We start from the raw sequence: 27,790 nt of genomic DNA, 5'->3' as shown, positions 1-27,790 counted from the left end.
TTTTCCTTCATAATCAGTGTTCTAGTTATATTTAAGAAATTGGTCCCTGTGTGGGCTTTGGCAGTTGAATGCTTTCTGCATGAAGAGTACAGGTCCTTAGTAGGTTATTATTCACTGCTTAAGTCAGGGAATATTTTAATCAGATCCACAAGGCCCACCCCTCCCCGCCCCCAAATGGTAGGCCACGGTAGACTGGTACCACTCCCTGGCCTGTATAGCGTTACTACCTGAAGTCTGCCTCCTGTCCCATCTCCCATACCTGTACTTCCTCCACTCCTCACCCCTGTGTGGAAAAATTATCTTCCATGAATTCTATGAAACAGGTCACCAGTGCCAAAAAGGTTGGAGGACCATTGTGCTAGCTTAGGTTCCTTGCCCTTGCTGTGTGTTATTGAATATTATGTATAATTCTCTTGGAAGTGTTATACTAAAGAATGTTGTTAATTGTTTGGTGGCGGTATCACTTAGATACTTTTTTCTTTTTCTTTTTTCTTTTTTTTTTTGAAACATAGTCCAAAAAAGTTATCACTTTTAATACTTTTTTTCTTTTTCTTTTCTTTCTTTTTTTTTTTTTTTTGAAACATGGTCTCCTTTGTTCCTCTGGGAAGAAGTGTGCAGTGGTGTCATCATAGCTCACTGCAGATTTGAACACAGGGTCTCCAGTGATCATGTGATCCTCCTGCTTCAGCCTGGCAGAGTGCTAGGGTTGTAGGCACAAAACACCTCACTAGCCTCATTTAAATTCTTATACTAAGAAGAGTCTCTTGCTTGATAGAGACTCAACAAAAAGACTTTTTGAACAAAGTACTCATAGTACTTTGAAACCTTGTTGTAATGTGGTTCATTTTGGCAGATTTTATGTGTTGTGTGTATATAAAATTTTGTATTTGACTTTGATTCTATAGGGAGTAACTGCTGAAGTGCCCAGAGGAGTTGATATTTTTAGCCACAGGCAGTCTCATAATCCGAGAACAACATTCTAGTAAGACTTTTCAGCAAAACATTTTCAGCGAAAAAATTGTTTTGATTGTTAGAATATACTATACTGTTTGTGCAAAACTGACAAGCTTAAATTTCACATTTTGTTTTCTATATGACTGGCTCTTAAGAGCATCGTAAATAAGGTTCCATATTTTTAAGTGTAAGTTTCTAGATGCATAGGGTGTATACATTAAACACTATAAGAATGCTTTTTTGGGGATTCATACCATAGAACTAAAATAATAAATTAATAACCTATAGGGATCCTCAGGTCTTGTGGACAGATTACTTATAGGTAATTTAAGCTTTAGGTTCTGCCTCTATAAAACGGAATAATTTACTTGTATTTTATCTGCCAGGCATATTGTGACTATCAAGCAAGGTAAAATATGTAAAATTACAGCTATAAAGGTCAAGTGAAACAATGCATGTGTGAGTTGTAAATAGTAAAGCTCTCCGTACAAATATTGTAATTATTGTAACTGTTTCTCTGGTAACCTTTCACTGTCAGGGTTCAAAATGGACTTTTTATACTGCAGCTTGTGATTTGGGGGTAATGTTTTAGGAAGGCATCAGTGTATTTATCACAAAGGACCACAACCCTTGAAACATGTGCTTTGGCATTTTGAGCCAACATATTTGGTGAATTACTGCTTGACCATGAATGTTGTCATTGAGTAGACCCCAAAAAGTTGGGCAGCTGTAACAATGTGGGGATGTTGCGCGCCCAGCTTCTCCTCTGCTTGGGCAGCTGTAACAATGTGGGGATGTTGCGCGCCCAGCTTCTTGCTCAGACATCCTGGCCACAGTGGTGGATGCCTCTCAGCCCTTGGCCCAACATCATGGTGTTACTTATGCCTTATTAGGCCCTGCTTCTGCTTCAGGGAATGAAATGTTATACTAATGGTCTAAAAGGGCAAATATGTTAAAGCTTAATGTGTGTGCGTGTGGGGGGGGGCAAGCGTCAGAGACACTATAAGTGGTAGTAATGACCCATCTGTATACATAATTTGTGTAATTTTGTCGTGTTGAGACATTGTGTAGTGATAAGCATGATAGCTTTTCACTCAGATTGGTGAGGTTTGTGGCAGTATGGGAATATATATATACTGTTTCAAGGTTATGAAAAAGACGAGATAGCAGCCAGGTGCAGTGGCTTTCACCTATGATTCTAGCATTCTGAAAGACCTAAGGATCCTTTGAGCTGAGGAGGTGGAGACCAGCCTGAGCAAGTGTGAGACCCTGTCTTTCCTGCAAATAGAAAATATTACTCAGATATTGTGGCTGGCACCTGTAGTCCCAGCTACTTGGGACAGGAGAATCACTTGAAACCAGCAGTTTGAGGTTGCTATGAGCTAGGCTAATGCCGTGGCACTCTAGCCTGGGCAACTGCGTAAGACTGTGTCTCTGAAAAAAAGAAAGAAAAAAAAGGAAAAGAAAAGAAAACTGCCCCTCAGGCAGTCTTGCAAAATCCTTACAGTGAAAGCTGCGCCTGTTGGATGAGGTGGAATGCACTAGTAAATCAAGTTGACCTTTGCTTTTTAATTCCCCTCCGACTATTCTTTTCCTGTATTCAACAGCCTTAACTTCGCTTTAGAGCAGGGGTCCTCAAACTGTGGCCCGCCGGTGTGATTATATTTGTTCCCGTTTTGTTTTTTTACTTTAAAATAAGATATGTGCAGTGTGCATAGGAATTTGTTCATAGTTTTTTTTTTTTTTTTTTTTTAAGTATAGTCCGGCCCTCCAACGGTCTGAGGGACAGTGAACTGGCCCCTGTTTAAAAAGTTTGAGGATGCCTGCTTTAGAGCTAAGTTTATTTGTGCATTGTTAATTAGAGAATCATGATTAACAATAATTTCTCATAAAAAGTTTATGGCCGCGTGCAGTGGTTCACACCTGTAATCCTAACACTGTGGGTGGCTGAGGCTGGTGGATTGCCTGAGCTCACCAGTTGAGATCAGCTGGAGCCAGAGCAAGACCTCCATCTCTAAAAATAGCTGGGTGTTGTGGCTGGTGCCTGTAGTCTAACTACTTGGGAGGCTGAGGCAAGAGAATTGCTTGAGCCCAAGAATTGGAAGTTGGCTGTGAGCTGTGACATTACTGCACTCTACTGAGGATGACAAAGTGAAACTCTGTCTCAAAAAAAAAAAATAAATTATGTAACCAGAAAAAATATCACTTTATAAAACTGATTTTTTACAAATTTGATAATGATTGTGTTATAGAAGGGCAACATTGGCTTAGGAAATATGAAACTAATGTTATAGGTTTTTTTTTTTTTTAACATTTTGGACATAGCCTAATTTGTTCCAGAGCATAACTAGCTTTAGATTGGTTTGCATAACTGGAACAATTTTTTTTTTTTTTGAAAGCTGTAGACCCTTTTGCCTTATTTTGCTAGTATACTTTTTTTTGGAGATGGAGTCTCACCCTGTCACCCCAGCTGGAGTGCAGTGGCACAATCATAGCTCACTCATGGGCTCAAGTGATCTTCCTGCCTCAGCCCCCTGAGAAGCTAGGACTATGGATGCTTGCTACCATGCCCAGCTTATTTGAAAAAAATTTTCAAAGACTGTAGAGACTTTAGAGTCAAAGACTGTAGAGTCACAGTCTTGCTCTGTTCTCCAGGCTGGTCTTAAACTCTTGGTTTCAAGTGGTGGCCTCTGGCCTTGAAATCTGACTTTCCAAATTGCTTTGATTACACCTGGCCCTAGCATACTTTTCGGTATCTTTTTTTTTTTTCTTGGTTTGTGAGAATATTTTTCGTGTCAAAAATTATGTAGTTAAAAAATAACTTAATTTATATACCAACTGGAATAAGGTAAGAGAAATGGTTTAATGAATCTCATGGTTTAGTGGAAAGTACACAGACAATTACAGTATAAAGGAAATTGTAAGTGGCATAACAGATGTTTAGTGTTGGTAAAAGGTGGAAGTTGATAGGGAGTGGTGGGAAATTAAACCGGTAAAGTGGTTGGAAATCTCTTGGAGGACCTTGAATACTAAGGTAAGTTTTTTTTTTTTTTTTTAGACATAGTCTCAAGTTGTCACCCTGGGTAGAGTGCCATAATGCCACAGCTCACAGCAACCTCGAACTCTTGGGTTTAAGCGATTCTCTTTCCTCAGCTTCCCAAGTAGCTGGGATTACAGGTGCCCGCCACAGTGCCCAGCTATTTTTTGGTTGTAGTTGTCATTGTTGTTTGGCGGGCCTGGGCTGGATTCGAACCCGCCAGCTCTGGTGTATGTGGCTGGTGCCTTAGCCGCTTAAGCTATAGGCGCTGAGCCTAAGGTAAGTATTTGAATATTAATCATGGATGCAGAGGATAGAGGTAGGGCATCGATGAGGTGAGGCTGGGTGTGAACAGTGTAAAATGAATTGCTGGAGACCTCTGTGATCAAGCTGTGATCTTGGTAATGGGCCTAGGAAAGGACACATGGATAGGCAAAATAACTCTTGAGGCAGAGTGATAAAGGGCTCTTTGGAATAATTGTGCTGTCCATTAAAATAGGTTTGTGGTTATGAGCATGTCAGTTAGTCGAAGTCTTGCCCTTTATCTAAAAAATGGTAGAGAATAGTACTTCATGGTATTGATTAAATGCAGTCAGGCATATAAAATGCCTAGCTTAGTTTTGGGATTATTGGGTGCTCAATAAATAGGCTCTCTTTCCCCTCTTTTGTAAAATGTAGAATATAAAGGATAAGGTAGGGGTTGGGCACACCTTTACTGAAAGGTAAAGTGGAGAAAAAAGCCTGAACAAATGAGATCTGGGTGATGAAGTAATTAGAAAAGGAAAAGTCTGAGTGAGGCAAACAGTTGTAAGAGAACCTACTTAACCAAGTGTTATGTTTAGGCCAGGCGTGGTGTCTCACATCTTTAATCCTAGCACTCTGGGAGGCTGAGGCAGGAGGATTGCCTGAGCTCAGGAGTTCAGTATCAGCCTGACCAAGTCTCTATTGACAAAATAAAAAAATTAGCTGGTCATTGTGTAGGGCACTTAAGAGTCGCAGCTACTCAGGAGGGACAATCCTACTGAGGCAAGAGGATAGCTCAAGCCCAAGAGTATCAGGTTGCTATGAGCTGTGACACCACAGCACTCTACCTAGCGTGACAGAGTGAAACTGTGTCTCAAAAAAGAAATACCCCAAAGCATTGTGTTTATTTTATGTTATTAATAAATGTTGAATGCTTATTTTTGCTTTCCTCTGCTGTTGCACTTAGCATTTTCTGCTATAAATATATAAGTTTAATCGGTATTGATTATGTGTCTGATCTGTCAGTGAGCTTCATAAGGACAGGAGCGGTGTTTTACTTGTATAGTTATGGAATACTTACCATCTGTTAGAATGTTACTTGCAGGATGAATGATTTGAACTGATTTAATAATATATAACACTTGCCGCTAGGTGGCACTTAGTCAAAGTGGTAAGGCCTGACTTTCAGCATAGATTAGTTTCCCTACCTAAACTCACATAGAAACTGACTCCCTTGATTGCATTCACTTTTCTGTATTATACTTTTAAAAATGGGATATGAAACATATGTCAAATAGAAAACTCATTTAGAGTGTTAAAAAATGGAAAAGTGTGGGGCGGCACCTGTGGCTCAAAGGGGTAGGGGGCTGGCCCCATCTGCCAGAGGTGTCAGGTTCAAACCCAGCACTGGCCAAAAAAAACTGCAAAAAAAGGGAAAAGTGTGATGGCATTAGAATATGTCCTGTAGAAAGAACCTGAAGGGAGGCACAAAGAAATTCTCAAGTGAACAAATTCCCCATCTCTGTAATGTGCTTTAAGTTAATCCTGTTGGTTTGATTATAGACAGTGTCTTTTGTTGTTGAGACTGTGTGGATTGCTTTAAGGGAGGATATTCTGGGAATTTATTTCCTGGAGGATTTGAAGGAAAATGATGGTCTGTACTGATGCTGTGCTGGGACTTTGTGTTCTCATTTATATTGTACTTGCCCTGTTGAGGAGTAACATACCATAGAATGGTATCTACATCCTGTGTGACATGTGTTTACCTATTTATTTATTTTAATCCACTAGATTCAAGAAGACCTTACAAATCATGCGCTCTAAAGTATCTGCTCGTTTAAATGTAGGCACAGGCAGGTTAGATACTTTACAGTTGGCCAATAACCAGCCTGAGCCACATTGGTTGACTGAGCTAGTTCCTGGTTTGTTTTGGATCAGGGAGGAGGCTTATGTTGGTCTTTTTGTTATTTATGCTACTCAGCTGTCTTGTAATGTCACATGTATTAAAAACAACAGTCCTTTTCCCTTTTGCATGTAGTTGTGGAGGAAGAATGCCCTCAGCTCTTGAGCCTGGTTGGTGGAGTGCTGTTGCCAGTGTTGCTTCATAAATGCTCAGTTTTGAGGCTCTTTGTTTTTTCCTCCTTTGCTGTTTTCCTGTTGTTGATGTTGCATATGATCTTATCTCTTGTTGCTAGTTGGCCAGCGTGAAGTCTTCAGAGGAACATAGTTGTCCTCACTGCACACCTCCTCACCATTCTGCCTTAGTTGCTCCTGCTCAGCTGGTTGATGCATTTATCCATGGCTCTTTCCAGTTGTGCCTCTTGTTCTCTAGCTCCTTAGTTCTGCCACCTGCACTAAATTGTAGCTGGCTGTTTCTAGAGCCTCTGGAAGAGAAGATGGAAGGACAGCGTGAGAAGGAAGTCTGTCATACAGGGAAGAGCAAACCACACCTATAGTGAAAGATGATCGGGGTTTTGAACCTGATGATGTACATGCAGTGCTTTTTCTAGTGTAGTGGCAGGGCGATACTACTCTGCTATGGAATTCATTAAGTTGATTGTGTCTGTCATTCGTGCTTGTTTATTTGTCAGGGAAGTGAATTAAATCTATTTCAGCATTCCAATTACCCGTATTTGGTAATTTACTTAAGTTTATAATAATAATAAGTGTTATTATTTGGTTAAATGGATAGTACTGAATTAGTAGGAGTTGCTGCTTCACTGTTAAAATGTTTAAAAACAAACTTGGATGGGTGGCGCCTTTGGTTCAAGGAGTAGGCGCTGGCCCCATATGCTGAGAGTGGTGGGTTCAAACCCAGCCCCAGCCAAAAAACTACAAACAAACAAAAACAGACCTGGATAGCTGTAGCTTTCAAAGCTTATTCTATTATTATTGGTGGTAAGTAAGCCATAAGCCATTCTTTGTCCTGGCTTTCCCCTACTTTATTCATCGTGGTAAGTGCATTTTGCACTGAGGATTTAGTGATACATCATAAACTTAAACTTACAGTTTCTTAGCTATAACTCCTGGAAATTGTCAGTTGGTAAATGAAATACCTTTTAAATTACAATAAAATTTAAACTTAAATTTACATGGTAATTTAGGTGTGTCGTCAATTTATTTTTTCATTTAATTTTTACCTTGTTTTCAGTGTTTCCAGAAAGTGACTATCTTGATGTGGAAAGTTTTCTTAAAGGTTAATGCCACATCTGTATACACATGTCTTAATTTTTTTTTATTTTGAAAAATATGAGGAATTCAGAAGTTACTTGAATGTATCATGTAAAGTGAACCACTGTAGTCTTATACCAGGAAATAATGTTAACAATTGGGAGTACAAGACTGGGCTCAGTGGCTGTTGCCTGTAATCCTAGCACTCTGGGAGGCCGAGGTAGGTGGATTGATTGTTCTCAGGAGTTCACCAACACACTCAACCCCAGAGTGGCCCTCAACCCCAAGAAAATACAGCATTTGAGGGGTGAAAACGTGCCTATGTGGAGGGCCAACTGCTGATCTTGAGTATGCATGGATTTTGGTATATTGAGGAATGGGGTTTGGGGTCGTGGAACCAGTCTGCTATGGATATTGGGCATGACCGTATATTTAATTTTTTAAGATAGAATTGCAATTATTCTATTATATATTAAAGATGTCAACAGTTTTGCAAACATAATATTTAAAGAGATCAGGAAACTCACATTTTGTTGAATATCTACTGTGCAGTCCTCAGCTACATTCTGAAAGAGGTATAATCTCCAGTTTATAGATAGTGTGATGGTCAGGGATTTATTAAAGTTCACACTTATTTATTTATTTATTTTTTAGTGGAGTCTCTGTTGCCCTAGGCTAGAGTGCCATGCATAGAGCTCAGCAATCTCACACTCCTGGATTCAAGCCTTCTCCTGCCTCAGCCTCTTTGAGAAGCTGGGACTACAGGTACCCCCCACCATGCTCAGCTAATTTTTCTGTTTTTAGTAGAGACAGGGATCTGGTCTCACTCTTGCTAAGGCTGGTCTCAAACTCCTGGGTGCAAGCAGTTTACCCACCTCAGCCTCCCAGAGTGCTAGGATTATAAGGGCAAGCTACCCTCTGGCCTGTTACAGGATCTTTTTAACTTTTCTCCAATTCCACACTTGTTTTCAAGGAAGCTGCCTGAGGGATCCTGTTAGGATCTTGCAGTGGCTACCCATCTCAAAATAAAAGCTATATATAACTTCTTCCTTTAAGACCTTATTTTATCTTTACCCTGGACCATCATTTTATCTGCGGGTATTGTCCCTTTGCCTAGAATTCTTTTCTCCCACACACCCTCAGGATCTCTCCCTCCCTCCAAATCTTTCTCAGATGTCACCTCTGGGAGACCCTCCCTGACAATCTAGTCTGCTTTTAATCTATATTAAAAGGATTCTATATTCCTTCCCTGTTTTATTTTTCACAATTCTATGTATCATTTTGTAACATATTTTAATTGCTTTTTAAATTTTATCTTCTCCAGTAGAATAGAGTACTTGGTACATAGTAGGCACTCAGTAATTATTTGATGAATGAAGTGTTCTAACATCACTTGTTGAATTCTCTTTTACCACTGTAGGCTATAAAGTTTTTTTTTTTTTTTTTTTATTGTTGGGGATTCATTGAGGGTACAATAAGCCAGGTTACACTGATTGCAATTGTTAGGTAAAGTCCCTCTTGCAATCATGTCTTGCCCCCATAAAGTGTGACACACACCAGGCTATAAAGTTTTAATTGTATAAATTCAAATTTATCTCGTTTTTTCTTTTTGAGACAGAATCTCACTCTGTCACCCTGAGGCTGAGTGCTGTGTTGTCATCATAGCTTACTGCAGCCTCAAATTCTTGAGCTGAAATCTTCATGCCTCAGCTTCCTAAGTAGCTGGGACTGTAGGTCCAACTACAATGCCCAGCGAATTTTTCTATTTTTAGTAGAGATGAGGTCTCATTCAACTGGTTGTGATCTCCTGAGCTCAAGCACTCTGCCTGCCTCAGCTTCTCAGAGTGTTAGGATTATAGAAGTGAGCCACTGTGCCTGGGATTATCTGGTGTGTTTTATATATAATCTGTTATCTGGAAGTAGTGGTCTATAGCCCAGAGCTCTTTGGTTACAGTGAGACCTTGCCATATAGTATTATCCTTTAACAGAAACTTAGCCAAGTTAACTTGCTCGTTGGTGGGAGAGTTGGAATTCAGACCCATGTCTCTGGATTCCAATTCCATTGGCATTTGGTAGGATGAACATGTGCTAGTGATAGAATAACTTGGCATACGATGATGCTGCTGGGCATCCCCTTTCCGCAAATGTGCTTAACACTTAGTGATGTGATGATACATGATTGGCTCTGCCTTCTAACTTTATTTTTTTGAGACACAGTCTCACTTTGTCACCCTTGGTAGAGTGCTGTAGCGTCTTAGCTCACAGCAACCTCAAACTCTTGGGCTTAAGTGATTCCTTTGCTTCAGCCTCCCAAGTAGCTGGGACTACAGGTGCCCACCACAATGCCTGGCTATTTTTTTTGTTTGTTTAGCAGGCCCTGGCCAGATTTGGTCCCACCAGCCTCGGAGCATGTGGCTGAGGTGCCCTAACCACTGAGCTATGGGCGCCCAGCCTCTGCCTCCTAACTTTAGTCCAAATAGATAATAGATCTAAGGCAGGAGGGTAAAGTTGAACAGGGGTTTTGTTTATGTGAGATTTTTTGGCTCTGTGTTTGAATTGATTTTGGAAGAAAAGTTTATGGAAAGAACAGGCTGGTGAGCACCAAACATGTTCTTTTCACTACTCATTAATTTGATGCTATCTCTTCTTCACTTTTTTTTCAGCGTAAATGATATCTTGACATGCCAGGAAGCTTAGAAAATGATGCTAACATCATATAAATGAAAGGTATTAAGGATGGTTCAAAGGCTGGGTGTGGTGGCTCATGCCTGTTAATCCTAACACTCTGGCAGGCGGGGGCTGAGGCTTAAGGTTGCAGTGGACTACCATGATGACACCATGATACTTCTAGCCAGGGTGACGAGACAATGTCTCAAAAAAAAAAAAAAAAAAAAGACTCAAGATTCTAAATACTGTTCATTCTTTCTATTATAATTTTATGTAAAGCTCTTCTATAAATGTCACTTAAAAATCTTTGTTATTAGATTTTGTTGTTTTTCTAAGATAGCAGCTGTGGATATGGCTTAAAAACTGATGAGATGTACAATGATGAGCCTTTATGGAGCAGTGAAAGGCTGCTTACAAATTGTAGCCAGAATTGCAATGAATTCTGTGTTTGTTTTTTGTAAATCCCTAAGGGTGAATCGCTTTTTGATTGGCGGGGTGGCAAGTTAGGATGGTACAAACCCAGAGTGTTTCTATTCTGGTAATCTCTCCTTCTTAAGACTTTGAAGGAATTTGGAATATTTGTGTTTGACTCTTTCCAGAGTTCTTCCTCTAAACATTATTTAGATATGTGTGGAGGTAAATTATAAGTTTAAGATGTTTTATAAACATGGCTTTGTTATATTTTTCTTCATAGGAACGTAGTGTGTGTTGTGTGTTGGCTCTTACGGATTATGCATGAACTATGACTACTGTTTAATGCTATAAATGTTGAGTTACTTGGAGCTAAATATTTCCTACTTGGTATCATAACCTTATACATATGAGTAGTTTTAGGCACAGTGGTATACTTACTTTTGCTTCCAAAGAATATGATTTTAATATGTTATTGAGACAAACAGTTACAATTATTAAAAATAGTTTTACTGAGATATTAAAGAGATCTCCTGGAGCTGACCTACAGCATATAAGGGAGCTGTGGTATTTTTTATCAGAATAACTAGGAGATATTTTTCTCAAAGGAATATTAGAAAATATTTATGTAAGGAAAAAGAGGCTGGGCACACATGTAATCCTAGCACTATGGGAGGCCGAGGTAGGTGGATTGCTTGAGCTCAGGAGTTCAAGACCAGCATGAGCAAGAGGGAGACCCCGTCTCTGCTAAAAATAGAAAAATTAGCTGGGCCTTGTGGTAGATACCTGTAGTCCCAGCTTCTTGGGAGGCTGAGCCAAAAGGATCCCTTTAACCCAGAAATTTGATTTGAGGTTGCTGTGAGCTAGGCTTTCTCCTTGGTACTCCAACCTGGAGCAACAGAGTAAGACTCTTGTCTCAAAAAAAAGAAAAGGAAAGAAATAAATAAAGGGTAAAATACCAATAGTTGAATTAAATGAGGATCTTTAACCCCTAGGATCCCCTAAAGTAACCACTAATATGCAGGATTATTGTCATGTCAGAGTATGTGTCTGTAAATCTCTGAACTATTTATATGTTTAAATTATCATAATAGACTCATTTTCTTTTCAAAGGCAATGTTCAATATGCCTCCTGATCAAAAACTGTTGACTATTGGAAATATTAAAAAAAATACAGATTGAATGTGCTGTTTAAAATTTGCTGCTGCTTGGCTCAGCACCAGCCACAACTGAGCTGGGGGGTTTGAATCCAGTCCAGGCTGACAAACAATAGTGACGGCTGCAACCAAAAAATAGCTGGGTGTTGTGGTGCGTGCCTGTAGTCCCAGCTACTTGGGAGGTGGAGGCAGGAGAATCGCTTGAGCCCAGGAGTTGGAGGTTGCTGTGAGCTGTGATGCCATGGTACTTTACTCAGGGGGACAGCTTGAGGTTCTGTCTCAAAAAAAAAAAAAAAAAAAAAAATTTGCTGCTGCTTAAAAAAAATTTTTTTTTTTAAATTTGTTAAATTTAGTCTCATTCTTCCTAATGGTTAAGAGAGTTTGAACTTTGACAATAACATCTGTTCTTTTGTGTGGGACATGTTTTCAGGAGGATTTTTATGCACATGGAAAGTAGCAATTTTTGTGAATTGTAGTTATTATTCACAGTCACTGTTAGATATAAAAGCATTCCCAGTGAGTTATCTCTGATTCATAACCAAATTTTAGCAGAACAGATGTAGACTACCAGTGGAATAATTAGTTCCCAAATATTAGGAGGTTAGAGATCCCTTTGTGTAACATTTAACTATAATTTTTTGGCCAGCTTATATGAATAATTAAAGTTCTGAGGCAGTTCAAATTTTGCTTTCTCTTGGGATTTCCCATTTGTCATAGATAGCTGTAATCACTAGGGAAGTAGAAATATTTCCAGCAAACAGATGGCTTTCCTAGCACTCAGTTCATGTTTATGTTGGATGATTTCCTAATCACACCAACTCATTATACTTTTGAAAGATCATACCTGGTAACAGAATATGGTGTAGATATAAAAATAAGTTGGAGAACTTGAGATCTTCCAAAAGTTGGAAATATGTATAGTTCCCACACGTCCGGGGAAGGTAGTCAGTTCCAAGGAGAGGAATCACTTTCCTGGCTACTCTCCTTATCACCATCTGCCTCAGCTGCCCTCTCAGGGATTCTCTAGCTACTTCTCCCACTCCTTGATTTTTATTAGCTCTGTCATCAATGTGCAATTTTCATTTCTGCTTAGTAAGATGACTACCTCATCTAAGGCTTTGAGGCATAGGTAGATTTTTGTTAGGGTTAAGGATAGGTTCCTCTTGTGTATAAGACTTTCAGAGAAAACAGTAATGCTGATCCTACAATTATAAAATCACATCTTCCCCCCCCCACCCCAGCTCTATAGTAATGCTTTTGTGGAGATTTCACTTTCCCTTTTTTAAAGTTTCTATTTTCCTTCTCTCATTGGAAATTAAAACACACACATGGGGAATTTGCATGTATATTTATGAGACTGAAATTTTAGAAGTTGTTATTAAGATTCTAAAAGCTTTGTATGCTAGATTTATTTCTTGGTACTTAAAAAAGTCAGCTTTTTGGGAGTCATTTTTTCTTTTTTAGAGAGTTCGGGGGGTCTTGCTATGTTGCCCAGGCTGGTCTCAAACTCTTGGGCTCAAGTAATTCTCTCTCCTAAGCCTCCTGAGTAGCTGGGACTGTAGGCTCACACTTCTGTTCCCAACTTGGAAGTAATTTTTTAATGAAATTTAAAAGGAACCAGTGACATTTTGAGATATGTAAAGACAAGTTGCCTTTTGGGAAGATGAGGGGGCTTTATTTCTTTAATACAGGGTGTATATAAAGTTTACGGGGTTAAACTATTTACATTGCCTCTGAATTTTATGTCCACCCTGTATAACAAGTTGGGGCAAGTTGTAAGAGGAACAGAGTCATGGAGCTATTAAAAATTTGTCAAGAAGATAAAAAAATTCTGGTGCTTTTAAACATTTGGCCAGGAGCATTTGTTGTGGTGAGATGGCACTGGAATAAATGCCACAGCCGATGAGTTGAGTAAGTGTTGAAGAACTTTTTGGTTCTGAACATGCTGAGTTTGAGGTTCTTGTGAGAAAGGTAGATAGATATCCAGTGGAGGTCAGGAGAGAGGGTTGGACATACATACCTGAAGACTGTTATGATAGGTGGTAACTAGAACCTGAAAAGTGGGCATTCTCCTAGGGAAGAGTTAAGCAGAATCAGGTAAGCATAATTTTTTTTTTTTTTTTTTTTTTTTAGAGATACAGTCTCAAGCTGTTGCCCTGGGTAGAGTGCCATGGCAACATCATGGCTCACAGCAACCTCCAACTCCAACTCTTGGGCTCAAGCGATCCTTTTGTCTCAGTTTTTTTTTTTTTTTTTTACTTTCCCATTCTTGAGATACTTTGTTTATTTATTAAATCATAGCTGTGTACATTAATGCGATCATGGGGCATCATACACTGGTTTTATAGACCATTTGACATATTTTCATCACACTGGTTAACATAGCCTTCCTGGCATTTTCTTAGTTTTTGTGTTAAGACATTTGTATTCTACATTTACTAAGTTTCACACGTACCCTTGTAAGATGCACCGCAGGTGTAATCTCACCAATCACCCTCCCTCCGCCCATCCTGCCTCTTCCCTTCCTTTCCTCTCCCCTCCCTTCCCTCTCCCCCTTCCCCATATTCTTAGGTTATAACTGGGTTATAGCTTTCATATGAAAGCCATAAATTAGTTTCATAGTAGGGCTGAGTACCTTGCCTCAGTTTTTTGTATTTTTCAGTAGAGATGGGATCTTGCTGTGGCTGAGGCTGGTATCGAACCTGTGAACTCAATCAGTCCTTCCTCCTTGGCCTCCCAGAGTGCTAGGATTATAGGCGTGAGCCCCTGTGCCCAGCCAGGCATCAACATTTAGGAAATGAATGAAGGTATAGAAGTCAGTGAAAGAAAACTAATGACAAAAGAGGTCGGACAAAAACCCTCCACAGTGTAGTATTACAAAAATGAAGAGTTAGTTTCCTGAAGATGGGAAACTGGTCAGTAGTGACAGCCACTGCAAAGCAGGCAGGTGAGATAAACCCAAATGTTTATCAGATTTAGGACTTCAGAGATCCTGGCAAGAACAATTTCAGTGAACTGGTGGGTGTTCTGTTTTGGTTTGTCATGGATTGAGGAGTTAGAGGCGAGGAGGTGGAGCAAGTCATCCGACAGCATTGCCTTTGACCTGAGAGGGTGAGGTGAAGCTGCAGATGTGGTGATGCAGCTGTTGAAGGTGGGATAGGCCTGGCATGTTTACATGCTGTTTGTAAGGAACACAAAGAGAAGGGGCGGGGGGTGAGGGGAGGCAGAACTTCGATTGGAACTTTTTTTTGCAGTTTTTGGCCAGGGCTGGGCTTGAACCCACCACCTCCGGCATATGGGGCCGGTGCCCTACTCCTTTGAGCCACAGGCACCGTCCAGATTGAAACTCTTAACAGCATCTTTTCTACTACCTTGTGCTGCTTCCCATTTATTAATGGACAGCCTGAATTAAAAGGGGTTGTTCAAAAAGATACACATTCAATAATACTGTGACCAAAAGCACATTCATGAATTTGATTCTCTTTTAGAGTCTTTCCACATCTACTGTCTAATATTAATCAGGAAAATTATTAATATTTTGTGTTATTTTTCTCCTGGAGAGGTGATGTTTGTGCTTTCATTCTTTTAGGTGATGGATTTGGTTAATTCCTTTGAAGCCAAAGAAATTTGCCTATCTTTGGGATCTTTATCTACCAAAGAGCTCTATGGTACATGTATCAGTTTCTTTCTTTCTTTTTTTTTTTTTTTTTGAGACAGAGTCTCACTATGTTGCTGTTGGTAGAGTGCCATGGTGTCACATCTCATAGCAACCTCAAACTCTTGGGCTTAAGCGATTTTCTTGCCTCAGCCTCCCAAGTAGCTGGGACTATAGGCGCCCGCCACAACACCCAGCTATTTTTTGGTTGCATTTGTCATTGTTGATTTTAGCTGGCTGGGGCTGGGTTTGAACTGGCCAGCCTCGGTGTTAAGTGGCTGGCGCCCTACCCACTGGTGCCCTACCCACCGCCCACATCAGTTTCTTTTTTTTTCCATTTCTTTTCTTAATAAATCACTGTTTCTAGACATTTGATTGTTCATCCTTATCAGTAAATAGAAAGTTAACTCATACCCCAATGTGTTATTGTGTATTAATTATAGTGAAATATTGAACTGTACCAATAATACCACATACTGAAATACATAAATTTGAAATCCTAAAATATAATGTGATAAAGAGGAGGCAAAGTAAGTATTAAAGATATTTTAATAGGCTCAGCGCCTGTAGCTTAGTGGGTAGGGTACCAGCCACATACACTGCAGCTGGCAGGTTCGAACCAGCCTGGGCCTACCAAACACAATGACCGCTACAACCAAAAAATAGCCGGGTGTTATGGTAGTCGCCTGTAGTCGCAGCTACTTGGGAGGCTGAGGCAAGAGAATCTTTTAAGCCCAAGAGTTTGAGGTTGCCGTGAGCTGTGACACCACGGTATTCTATGGAGGGCAACAGCTGGAGTTTAGACTCTGTCTCAAAAAAAAATTTTTAAAAAGCTATTTTAATAGTTAATAGTAGAAGCCCATTTTATCTTGACAAGTATTTTTTAGTGAGAACAATGTGGTTGAATATCTATTTTTTAATTTTAATTTAATTTAATTTTTTTTAGAGACCGTTTTACTCTGTTGCCCTCCGTAGAGTGCCATGGGCACTCACAGCAACCTCCAGCTCCTGGGCCTAGGCGATTCTCCTGCCTCAGCCTCCCAGCAACTGGGACCACAGGTGCCTGCCACAATGGCCATTTTTTGTTGCTGTTTGGCTGGGGCCAGGTTCGAAACCCCTACCCTCAGTATGTGGGGCCGGCGCCCCACTCACTGAACTACAGGCGCCGCCCAATATCTATTTTTTTTAATTTTGGTAAAATACACATAATAAACATAATTTTTTAAAACCTTGATTAATACTTTGTGATAGAATCTCTCAAAGGTGACTAGTTCCAAGTTTGTTTTATTTTGGTATAAATGAGAGATTTTCGCTAAAGCCATTGTCTAAATGTCACATTAACCTTAATTGTTTTCTGTTTACAAAAATGTCTGCTAGGTAGCACACTATAGGAAGCCGCTTGTCTTCATAGGAAAAGTAATTTGGGGACCTTTTTGTATATAGAAAATGAGTAACTTGTCAAGTTTCACAGCTTAATAGCTTTGCCATGAGATAAACAGCAAACCTCTATGTGATACAAGAGATTTTCATAGTTATTACTCCCTATCTCACGAGGATATATTTTTTTATGAAACTAACCATATCAATGACATCTGGTAGAACTTTGTGCCATTCCGTCTTCAATTTCTTAGTTTGCTAATGAAGATGGAATGAATGAATGTCTTGTGTGATGGAATTTTGATACACTTTCTATAGAAATCTTGTTTTATTTTGGTTAAAGCAGTGACTATCGTAGGAGATAATGCTCTTACTGTTTTTCCATAAAACGCTTTTATTACAGAAGTCAAAGAAGCTCTCTCCGTGAAGACAGAGACTTTGTCTTTTTGTTCAGTACTCTGTCCCTCACATCTAGAAAACATACTCAATAAATATTTAACTGTGGAATGAATTTGCAGTTGAGAATGTTTTCCTGTAGATATTTTCTTAGATGTTTTTGCATTTCATTAAGAAGCCAGCAAAGATGATAAACTCTAAGGCATATTAGAAAATCTATTTGTACTAACTTCAATGGCATATTTTCCACACTAGGTAATTTTTTCTGCCCCATGATCTTCAATAATATTTTCTGTGCATACTTTTATAGTTAATTCTTGATAGAGAAATACGTTTTGGTTTATATCCGTCTTATTTCTCAAGTCACATTTCAGCTATTTCTACCATGATGGGAAGAACAAAGTCTTTCTTCGTGGTAGGTATGTGGCTTCTTACACTAATATATAAGAAACCTTAGAAGAGGCATCTAAACATATAAAGTCAGTGAAATTTTCCAAAGTATTGAATTGAAAATCATGACTTTAAACCTTCCTTGGGAGAAAAACCTCACAATTTACAGATATAATAATTTTAAATATCTTGCTAATTATCATTGTTTTGTACTATCATTTACTAATTTCAGAGCATAATTTATATGTAGGTTTGAGTTTATTTATTTTTTTGTTGTTTTTATTAAATCATAGCTGTGTATATTAGTACGATCATGGGGTACCATACACTGGTTTTATATACCATATTTTCTTTTTTTTTTTTTTTTTTTTGTTGAGACAGTCTCACTTTATGGCCCTCGGTAGAGTGCCGTGGCCTCACACAGCAACCTCCAACTACTGGGCTTAAGCGATTCTCTTGCCTCAGCCTCCCGAGTAGCTGGGACTACAGGGACATGCCACAACGCCCGGCTGTTTTTTGGTTGCAGTTCAGCTGGGGCCGGGTTTGAACCCGCCACCCTCGGAATATGGGACTGGCGCCCTACCGACTGAGCCACAGGCGCCGCCCCCTATATACCATATTTTCATCACACTGGTTAACATAGCCTTCCTGGCATTTTCTTAGTTATTGTGTTAAGACATTTGGTTTGAGTTTATTGTTGATAGTAAATATAAATTCCCATTTTGAAATGGTCATTTGGTGGTTTCTTTTATTATTATTATTATTTATTTATTTTTGTTGCAGTTGGGCCCGGGTGGGGTTTGAACCTGCCACCCTCGGTATATGGGGCTGGTGCCCTACTCATTGAGCCATAGGCACCATCCTAGGTGTTTTTTTTTTTTTTTTTTTGTGAGACAGCATCTCACTCTTGTTACCCATGCTAGAGTGCTGCCATCAATTAGTTCACTGCAACCTCAAACTCCTGGGCCCACCTCAGCCTACTTGGTAGCTGGGCACCACTATGCTTGGCTAATTCTTTTCTTTTCTCTTTCCTTTCCCTTTCTTCTTTTTTATTTCCTCCTCCCCTCCTTCCTTTCTTTCTTTTTAGAGATGGGTCTTGCTCTTGCTCAGGCTGGTCTCAAACTCCTGAGCTCAAGCAGTCTTCCCTCCTTGGCCTTCCAGAGTGGTAGGATTATAGGCGTGAGGCACTATGCTTGGCCCTACACTAGGTCATTTCCATAACTCGAATGAGGCAGGCATATTGTGTGATTTGCTGAACAAATCAGTCAGAAAGAGCACAGTTATTAACCTTTAACATTCTGGGACACCTCTTATCTCTGTTCGTGATCATCTAACATAGACTGATTGAACCCTAGTGATTAGATTCAAGTATTTTTGAGGGCAAGCTATGTGCCAGGCACTGAGATATAGCAGTGAACAAAGCAGATTGAAAAACCTAAAATTGGCTTGGCATCTGTGGCTCAAGCAGCTAAGGTGCCAGCCACATACACCTGAGCTGTCAGGTTCGAATCCAGCCTGAGCCCACCAAACAACAATGACGGCTGCAACCAAAAAATAGCTGGGTGTTGTGGGCGGCGCCTGTAGTCCCAGCTACTTGGGAGGCTGAGGCAGAATTGCTTGAGCCCAGGAGTTGGAGGTTGCTGTGAGGTGTGATGCCATGGCTCGACAGCTTGAGGCTCTGTCTCAAAAAAAAAAAAAAAAGAGTGCCCAATGTTTGTAAACATTCTTTTAAATGTAAGGAAACAACAATAGTGGAAAGGTAAGCCTGAGTAAGCCCAGTAAAAATGCAGCTGTTTTCTCATCAGAATTGGACCTGTAGAGTGTCACTGGCAGTGAAGATGTGGCCAAGGTAAGGCTGTGCCAGATAGGCTGTGCATCCGTTTCTGCTTTGTAGCCCTAGCCATTCAGCTCACATCTGTGCTATTGATTAAAAAGAGTAGGAACAAATAGAAGTGAAAAGTAAGAGAGTGTCTGTGGGTCCTCTTCTTGCCTATTTGTAACCCATTTGAAATGTTGCACAAATTCCACTCCCTTCCCCAGAGGTAACCACTTTTAAACACTTGGAATATATATATTCTTCCACACCATTTTCCATGCACCTAAATACACATAAAATTGTACATAAATGAAATTTTGGGTTTTCTTTAGGGCAGATATTGTATTTGTATGTTACATATGATATTTATTTTTAAAATTCATAATTTCTCTTGAATTTTTATCAGCATATATTTAGGACTACTTCTCTCTAATATATAGGAGCTTTATTTCAAGAGAGCAGCTGTTGGCCTGGCAGTGTGGCTCATGTCTGTAATTCTAGGACTCTGGGAGGCCAAGGGAAGTGGATTGCTTGAGCTCAGGAGTTTGAGACCAGCCTGAGCAAGAGGACTCTGCTAAAAATAGAAAAGCTAGCTAGGCATTGTGTCAGGCGACTAGTTCCAGCTACTCAGGAGGCTGAGACAAGAGAATTGCTTGAGTCCAAGAGTTTGAGGTTGCTGTGAGCTATGATGCCAAAGCACTCTATCCAGGGCAACAGAGTTAAGACTCTGTCTCAAAAATAAATAAATAAATAAATAAAATTAAAAGAGAGAGAGAGGTAGGGAGCAGCTATTGATAACTATGAAGGTTAGATTTTAGTACTGAGGGACTGTTTACAATGGTTACCTATTGTGTGCCGTGAAGAAGAACTTAGTGAGGGCAGTAAGCATTGGAAATGAGAGAAAGGCATCAGACTCAAGTAGAGTTAAATGATTTTGTAAGACTTGGCTTAGAAAAAAGGTTGAGTGATTTGGCTGGGTGTGTGGATAGGCAGTGCTACTTAGGAACATAACAAAAGTAGGAGGAAAAATAAGTTTGAGTTTGTAAAACAAGGGGAAAAATATTTAGAAAACTTATGTATTTATCACATAAATGCACTTCCTTATTGTGGTAAAATATGCATAGTATAAATTTTACCATTTTAACCATTTAAAACTGTACGGTTGAGTGTCATTAAGTACGTTCAGATTGCTATGCAACCATCCCTACTCTCTGTCCCCACAGCTTTTTTTTTTTTTTTTTTTTTTGAGACAGAGCCTCAAGCTGTTGCCCTGGGTAGAGTGCTGTGACATCACAGCTCACAGCAATCTCCAACTCCTGGGCTCAAGCGATTCTCTTGCCTCCACCTCCCAAGTAGCTGGGGCTACAGGCGCCTGCCACAACGCCCAGTTAGTTTTTGGTAGCAGCCATCATTGTTGTTCGGTGGGCCGGGGCTGGATTTGAACCTGCCAGCTCAGGTGTATGTGGCTGGCGCCTTAGCCGCTTGAGCCACAGGCGCTGAGCCTCTGCAGCTTTTTTCATCTGCCCAAACTGAAGCTCCAAATCCTCAAGCAATAACCCCTCATTTCATCCTTCCTCAAGTCCCGGGTAACTACCATTCTTTCTGTCTCTAAGAATTTTACTACTATTCTAGGTACCTAATAAAAGTTGAGTGATAAACTATTTATGTTTTTTGACTGGCTTGTTTCATTTACCATAATGTCTTCAAGGTCCATCCATGTTGTAGCATGTGTCAGAATTTCATTTCTTCTGAAAGCAGAATAATATTCCATTGTATACATACATATACTGCATTTTTAAACTCAGGTGATTATTTGATTTGTTTCTTTGGGGGGAAGGAGTTCTTAGAGTTTTTTAGTGATGGAGAATAAATTTCCTGCTTCTTTAAGTGTTTCAGTAGGCTGAAACAACTGTTACAAATTTTGTATAAAATCTTCCGAGAATGTCTTTATATATACACAAGTAAATACAAATATGTTATTCCCCCCACCACCACCCCTTTTTGTTTTTGGGGAGATGGAGTCCCACCCTATGCCCTGAGCAGAGTGCAATGGCATCATAACTCACTACAATCTCAGACTTGGGCTGTGGGCATCCCGCTGCCTTAGCCTCTGGAAGCTTCTGGGATTACAGGCGCTGGCAGCAGTGCCCAGCTGGGTTTTTCATTTTTGTGGTTCTAGCGGCTAAGGCACCAGCCACATACACCTGAGCTGGCGGGTTTGAATCCAGCCTGGGCTCGCCAAACAACAATAATGGCTGCAACCAAAAAATAGCTGGTGTTGTGGCAGTTGCCTGTAGTCCCTTGCTACTTGGGAGGCTGAGTCCAGGAGTTGGAGGTTGCTGTGAGCTGTGATGCCACAGAACTCTACTGAGGGTGACAGCTTGTGGCTCTGTCTAAAAAAAAAGAGTCAATATAATAGAGTATGATGAAACTCTGTAAATCACTGTACTCTTGTGTAGATCTGTTAGAAAATAGTGTTTATTGCTACAAAGATGTCTACAGAAGATCTTAACATTATCCAATGCAGATATATCACTGCTGGAAAAATGGCATAAACTGTATCCTGCCTATTGGGAGGTACAATGATCAAGGGTATAATATAAAGTTAACAGGATTTAGAAAGACCTAGGGGTTTTAATATATAGCCATTGGATTATTGTGAGGATTGAGTAATATGTACAAAATCATACATACTTTGAATTGCCTAAAGCAGAGAAGGTGGAATACCTATGTACGTGTCCTAGCTGAAGAATTTTTTTTTGAAGAAATTGAATTATTGGATAAATGAAATAGAACAACCCCTGGATCTGATGAATGAGTTGTCATCAAGTTGCTGTTAGTTTCACAATTGACAAGTATCTCCAAAATCCTTTGTGGTAGTACTTAATGTAAGTTAAAGTGAAAACAGTGAAATGAAAATAGTAGTATCAAGAAGGTTCCTTTGTCTTTAGAAAGAATTAGTACCTAGAAAACATACTCACTTTTCAAGTTCTGTGCTTATTAAAATTTGCATGTAATTATAGGGCTGCAGCCTAAACTTTTGACTTCTATTAATATATTTTAACAGAATTCCATCTTAGCAAAATGTGTTAACGTTTTGGAACTCATCTACGTACAATTTTCCTTTTCTATTAAAACATACACATGAAATGCTACATATCAAACTTTTGTAATAGTTGGCATTTGAAAATTTAAGAGGCTGAAAAGACTACAAAATAAGTGTGAAGAAAGGTGATGGAAAATTAAAACAATGGATCAAAAGAAGCCCTGGGGACTCTTCAAGCAGTTCTTTTTAGGATGGCTAAAGTTATAGGACAGCTGTTAAGCTTTATTAATTTCTTTTAGCCTTATCTTAAAAAGTGTACTTGATAGTTTATTTTTAATGGATTTTTAAAATTTCATATTAATATGAGGGTATATATAATTAGGTTACATTATTTGCATTTCTAAGGTAAAGTTGTAGTTGTGTCCTTCAGGCAGCAAATGTGTCACTCCCACACATTATTCTGCTGGTAGGAACCCACCAATTCCCCTCTCCCTTTACTTAGTACTTTATTTTATTTTTATTTATTTATTTTTTTGAGTCAGAGTCTCAAGCTATAGCCCTAGGTAGAGCATCATAGATCACAGCAACCTCCAACTCTTGGGCTCAAGCGATCCTCTTGCTTCTTTTTTTCTATTTTTAGTAGAGACAGGGTCTCACTTTTGCCCACCTTGGCCTTCCAGAGTGTTAGGATCATTACAAGTGTGAGCCACCTCACCTGGCCTTCCTTATTTAGTACTTTAAATGAGGTGCTTAGTTTGTAGAAAACATTCCATAAATGTTTATCTGTTAAATTTTTTATTTCTAATCTATATGGTTTAAGAAAGAGAAGTATTTTGTTCGTGAGAGAGCATTAGGAAATTAATTACCAGTCATAGCTGAAATTGCCTTGATTGTTTTATCAGTACATTGTTAGAATATGGAATAAAATTAGTCTCTGTAATTAGTAATTTTATTAAGTATTCTTACCAAATTACCTTTTCTTTTTCTTTTTCTTTCTTTTTTTTTTTTTTGCACCCAGAGTCTCACTCTGTTGCCCTGGGTAGAGTGCTGTGGGGTCATAGCTCACCAGCGACTCCAGACTCCTGGGCTCAGGTGATCCACTTGCTTCAGCTTCCCGGTAGCTGGGACGATAGGCACCTAAAACAATGCCTGGCTAGTTTTTCTGTTTTTAGTAGAGATGGGGTTCTGTTCTTGCTTGGGCTGGTCTTGAACTCCTGAGCTCAAGGGATCCTCCCACCTTGGCCTCCCAGAGTGCTAGGATTATAGAGTAAACCACCATGCCCAGCCTCAACTCCTGTCAGTTTTGTCTTGAAAATATACTCAAAGTTTTCATCACCTGACACACTGTTTCTACCCTGGTTTAAGATTCTGTCATTTTATACCCACACTGTCACAGAAGTTTCCTAACTGGTCTCTTTTTGCTTCTTACCTTGTCCCTTACTGTTTTTCTCATCACAGTGGCCAGAGCCATCTTTTTTTTTTTTTTTTTTATTGTTGAGGATTCATTGAGGGTACAATAAGCCAGGTTACACTGATTGCAATTGTTAGGTAAAGTCCCTCTTGCAATCATGTCTTGCCCCCATAAAGTATGACACACACCAAGGCCCCACCCACCTCCCTCCTTCCCTCTGTTTCCCCCCCATAACCATAATTGTCATTAATTGTCCTCATATCAAAATTGAGTACATAGGATTCATGCTTCTCCATTCTTGTGATGCTTTACTAAGAATAATATCTTCCACGTCCATCCAGGTTAATACGAAGGATGTAAAGTCTCCATTTTTTTTAATGGCTGAATAGTATTCCATGGTATACATATACCACAGCTTGTTAATCCATTCCTGGGTTGGTGGGCATTTAGGCTGTTTCCACATTTTGGCGACTGTAAATTGAGCTGCAATAAACAGTCTAGTACAAGTGTCCTTATGATAAAAGGATTTCTTTCCTTCTGGGTAGATGCCCAGTAATGGGATTGCAGGATCAAATGGGAGGTCTAGCTTGAGTGCTTTGAGGATTCTCCATACTTCCTTCCAGAAAGGTTGTACTAGTTTGCAGTCCCACCAGCAGTGTAAAAGTGTTCCCTTCTCTCCACATCCACGCCAGCATCTGCAGTTTTGAGATTTTGTGATGTGGGCCATTCTCACTGGGGTTAGATGATATCTCAGGGTTGTTTTGATTTGCATTTCTCTAATATATAGAGATGATGAACATTTTTTCATGTGTTTGTTAGCCATTCGTCTGTCGTCTTTAGAGAAAGTTCTATTCATGTCTCTTGCCCATTGATATAAGGGATTGTTGGCTTTTTTCATGTGGATTAATTTGAGTTCTCTATAGATCCTAGTTATCAAGCTTTTGTCTGATTGAAAATATGCAAATATCTTTTCCCATTGTGTAGGTTGTCTCTTTGCTTTGGTTATTGTCTCCTTAGCTGTACAGAAGCTTTTCAGTTTAATGAAGTCCCATTTGTTTATTTTTGTTGTTGTTGCAATTGCCATGGCAGTCTTCTTCATGAAGTCTTTCCCCAGGCCAATATCTTCCAGTGTTTTTCCTATGCTTTCTTGGAGGATTTTTATTGTTTCATGCCTTAAATTTAAGTCCTTTATCCATCTTGAATCAATTTTTGTGAGTGGGGAAAGGTGTGGGTCCAGTTTCAGTCTTTTACATGTAGACATCCAGTTCTCCCAACACCATTTATTGAATAGGGAGTCTTTCCCCCAAGGTATGTTCTTGTTTGGTTTATCAAAGATTAGGTGGTTGTAAAATGTTAGTTTCATTTCTTGGTTGGCCAGAGCCATCTTGATCCTTCTTTGCTCAGAATTTGGGAGTAAAAATCTCAAGACCTACAAGGACATGCACATGTCCTTCTCTTCACTCGTCCATATTGATAGCCACTCCTACCCTGGTGCACCCTCCTATCCCCTCTTCACACCCTGTCCTTTGATCTCATGGTCTAGCCATGCTGCTCTCCTTGCTGAAACATGCTTCTGCTTCATGGACCTGTGCCCTCTGTTTATCCCTGTGCACTGCCTCTTTTGTAGCTTCACTCAGATCTATCTCCTGGGTGAGGCCTTATTTTAAATGGTCCTCTGTCTTCTCTATCTTTTCTTTCTCTGTTCCCCCCACCCCCACCCCGCTTAGGTTTCCCACTGTCTGACATAATTGCAGTGTAAGGTCTTTGCTGCCAAGGAGTTTAGTCTGATTTGTATACCAAGATAGCATCAGTGCCTAAAAAAAGACCAACACATTCTAGATGTTCAAATATTTGTCTCACTAATGAATTTGTTAAAAGAAAGGAGAGAATGCTTGGAGGCATGGATCAGAGCCACAGATTGAATGATCATCATCCACATGATTGGGATAAATATGAGTGAAATTTTTTTAGCTTACAGCCTAAGTATTTCTTGAAGATTAAGTTAAAAATTACTAGGGAAATATTTTATTTTGATTTTAGAATTGTGACAGTAACTAATTTTAAAATTGTGCCTTCAAAGTGAATAAAATGTTCATGCCTCCTGTGGCAAGCAGTTTTAGGTGCTTTGACTTAGCTTTTCTCATGTAAGTATATGTTAATAATTGCATATGTTTACTAACATTCCAGTTAATATTGCATATGTTTACTAACATTCCTATATGTATTTTTAAAATAGTCCATTTATGCAAGTATTTGAGGCAGTGGGTTCACTACTTCCTCACTTCCCCAATTCATTGACTCATCACTGTGTTCTCGATGCTACTTTAAATGCTTTATATCTGTTATTAAGAATTCATTTTTCCTTTCTACTATATGGATGCTATTTTTAACCTCAGTTTTTCAAAAGGATAAAATAAGGCACCTAGAGGTTGAGTAACTTGGCTGATGACTTATAGCTCATGAGTAGTGGATCTGGGGATAAAACCCAGGCAGTCTTCTTTTGCCTCTTTTAATACTCAAAGCACTGTGATAAGAAAGGGATTTCATTTGTGGGAGACAAATGAAGTTTCTAATTTGAGTGATTGAATATTCTGATCTTTGTTAGTGAACGTTTAGTCTCTTGCTGAAGCAAACCTAAAAATCCATTTATATAATTGACTTATAAAATTAGGTTTTTGTGTGAGAAGCATTTGTATATATTTACATTATTGCAGTACTAGCCAAGTTAAAAAATAAACTTACATGTTGGATTTGATTTTTTTCTGTTTATCCCTGGAAAAAAAATTGGTACAACAATATAAATGTGAACTTTAGATTTGGACATTGTGGGGCCCAGCATCTGTTCCATCACTTTTTTGTGTGATATTGCAAAACTAACTTAAATCACTCTGAGCCTTCGTCTCCTCACATATAAAAGGAGGTGAAAAGTGTGTAAGCAAGAGCATGGAACTTGGCATATTGTCAGCATATGTTAGAGCCAGTGCCACCTCCTCCCATGGAGATATTCTGTAACAACATTATAGTAGAAAAAATGCTGAAATTGCAACTAGAAGATCTAGATTCAAGTCCTCCCCCATTTGTATTACTATACTCGTTTTCATGAATCAGTCTCTGTTTTCTCTGTAAAATGGGATTCTGAAAATTAAATGAGGTAGGGAGTGAGTGCTTCAGATCTAAGCTTTTATCCTTTGTTATCTAACTTATTTGTATCCTGATTTATGCCCCAGTGATTAACATTATTTCTATGCAAGAGAGGAGCTGTGCTTCAAGAGCATTCACCTAGTAGTAGTTTACATTGGATACATTTATTTGGCAGAGCAGAGTGTCAGAAACAGCGTGATGTCCTTCCAAGATGTTGTCTGTGTGTGTGTGGGTGGGTGTGCACACACTCACACACTCAGCCATTAAGTGGTTTTAAACAGAGTGTTGGACTAATGTGGTGGTAAAGCTGCAGACAGGGATTTCACTGGACCCAGGTCCCTTGTTTCTGTTCTGCAAACCAATTTTTTTTCCAGGGATAAACAGAAGAAATCAAATCCAACATGTAAGTTTCTTTCCACCTACTCTTGTGGAGTTCTTTCCTATACATATTCTGCCACAATGATCAGCTTCCTGAAGGATGACCTACATTTTGTAATCTGCATTCCCCACCACCTGCAATAAATCTAAATCTTAGAAATATTTTTCTGACAGTGAATTGAAAGATTTTCATCAATCTGCCCTTTTCAAATAGGAAATAGTTTTACTTTCTCAGCACATGCTTTTTAATCCCAGCTGGGAACTTTCTCATCTTCTGTTCTTTATGGGAGCTGTTCCACATACCTAGAGTATAACAGAACCTTTCTTATCTGCTTCTTTCCTTGTAAGCCCTTTTAATACCTTACCTTTATTAAGAACTTCTTGATCAATCATCTTGGAGTAATTTTAATTGTTTTATGACAGTAAATATATGTATTTATTGATTAGTTATCAGTTTTTCTTTTTTTTTTTTTTTTGAAACAGCGTCTCAACTTGGTCATCCTTGGTAGAGTGCCAGGATGTCACAGCTTACAGCAACCT

General features: G+C 39.3%; 1 protein-coding gene across 1 annotated transcript in view; it reads left to right on the top strand.

The window, feature by feature from the left end:
• The window catches only part of RBPJ (recombination signal binding protein for immunoglobulin kappa J region), a 93,674-nt gene that overhangs the window by 4,558 nt on the left and 61,326 nt on the right, over positions 1-27,790 (top strand). The window lies entirely within an intron of this gene.

The sequence above is a fragment of the Nycticebus coucang genome, chromosome 23, assembly GCF_027406575.1.
Source record: "Nycticebus coucang isolate mNycCou1 chromosome 23, mNycCou1.pri, whole genome shotgun sequence".
NCBI lineage: Eukaryota > Metazoa > Chordata > Mammalia > Primates > Lorisidae > Nycticebus > Nycticebus coucang.
The sequence above is the reverse complement of the archived record's forward strand: the minus strand, read 5'-3'. Positions and strand labels throughout refer to the sequence as shown.